Source organism: Propithecus coquereli, unplaced genomic scaffold (genome assembly GCF_000956105.1).
Source record: "Propithecus coquereli isolate 6110/MARCELLA unplaced genomic scaffold, Pcoq_1.0 Scaffold14741, whole genome shotgun sequence".
Classification (NCBI taxonomy): Eukaryota; Metazoa; Chordata; class Mammalia; order Primates; family Indriidae; genus Propithecus; species Propithecus coquereli.
In genome coordinates, this window is record NW_012139127.1 from 1 (window position 1) to 1,900 (window position 1,900).

The 1,900-nt window shown below is 45.7% G+C and overlaps 1 pseudogene; it reads left to right on the plus strand.

Moving 5' to 3' along the window:
* Window positions 1–301: 301 nt before the first annotated feature.
* Window positions 302–1,783, plus strand: LOC105806850 (annotated as a pseudogene).
* Window positions 1,784–1,900: the final 117 nt, after the last annotated feature.

The following is a 1,900-nucleotide window of genomic DNA, read 5'->3' on the forward strand; positions in this document are numbered from 1 at the left end:
GTCTTGAGATGGGAGAATGAAAGACTCCAGAGACTCCGCCCTGGTCTGGAAGAGAAGCAGGAAGCATCACAGCTTCAAATAAAGCGGCATCTACACGTTACCAAAATCAACCAGAACAGAAGGAGGGAGAAATCAGCCGCCGGAGAGCAAGACAGATCGCGCTGCAGGGTCAGCCGCTGAAACTGCGGTCCGCTGCTCAACCCACGCGCGCGGGAGCTGGTGCTGCAGCAGCGACCACTGGACCGGCCTCCCTGGGCCATGGGCTCAGCCATCATGCTTCAGCTCTCCATGATGGTGGCAGGAATTAGCACACGTTCAACACAGCACAGGGCAGCTTTGTGATACCAAGGATCTTCTGTTAGGGAAACTGGATATTTCACCCCCGCTCTCGGATCATCGTGTACTCCCCAGTCAGCAGAGTGTCTTGGAGCAAGTAAGTCTGATGTCTCCATTGAGCCTTCTCAGTTTCTTCAGCAAGAGAAACAAGAGCTCAGGGAATCACTGCAAGAAAAAGATGCAACAACTAGAACTCTTCAGGAACATAATGTCAGATTGTCCAGCTCGATTGCTGCCACCGCAGAGCTGGAACAAAAAAAATATGAGCAAACTGATAGAGACATTAGACAGCTAAAGGACAAAGATGGTATTTTATAAGATTACTTAAGGAAAAAGACCTCTTAAAGCCAAAAGTGATGAGTTATTTTCTTTAAATGAAAATGTCACTAAACAATTAAATGAAAATGAACTTTGAGGCAGGAAGTAACAAACCTCAAGGAGAGAATGTTAATTTTAGGAATGGACATTAGAAAACTAGAAGTGGACGATGCAGTGGAAAATTCAGGCCAGCAAGCCAGGGTGCAGGTACAGTCATTGCAGGAACAACTGAATGTAGTCTCCAAGCACAGGGATGAAATTGCACCGCAGCTTTCTGTCTCTCAGGAGCAAGTGAAGCAGCATGCTCTGTCACCAGCCAACCTGCAGATCCTATTAGAGCACTTCCAACAAGAGGAAAAAGCCATGCATTCGGCTGAGCTAGAAAAGCAAAAACAACTCACAGCTGCATGGGAGAAAAAGGCAGAAAATCTGGAGGGAAAAGTGACATCATTACAGGAACGTTTGGACGAAAAAAATGCTGCACTGGATTCAGCATCATGACTCACAGGACGGTTAGAGCTAAAGGAAGAACAAATTGAAGAACTTAAAAATCAAAATGAGCTCCAACGAGAAGTGCTCAGTGATCTACAAGAGAAGCTGATGGAGTTAGTAAACAACACAGTTGGCAAAGTGGACAAAGTTCTAATGAGAAACCTCTTCATCGGACATTCCCACACACCAAAAATCAGCGTCATGAAGTGCAACGACTGAGGGGAGCATCCTGGGTGTCAGAGGGGAGGAAATGGAGCAGTTGTTTGATGAAGATCGAGGCGGTGTTACCAGGTGGATGACCGGGTGGCTTGGAGGAGAATCAAAAAGTGTCCCCAACACACCTTTGAGGCCAAATCAGCAATCTGTGCTTAATAATTCTTTTTCAGAACTTTTTGCTAAATTTCTGGAAACAGAATCTCATCCATCTCTTCCACCACCAAAACTTTCTGTCCACGATATGAAACCTCTAGATTCACCAAGAAGGAGAAAACTAGATACAAACATGCCAGGAAGTTTTAAAGATGACAGGTGTGGGAGGAGAGCAGATGTACATCCATTCTTGGCTTCCCGCTCTGCAGCTGGGCCTCTTAGTAACCCGGCTGGACTGGGACCTGGTGGCCTGGGCATCTTCCTTTGAAACCCATCTCAGATATTTGGCCCAGGTTTTCCAGACCTCTGTCTCTCACCAGATTCAAAAATCTAGTCAAAATAAGTTAATGACTTGAATTTAAGACTGAAAACTCTAAAACTACTA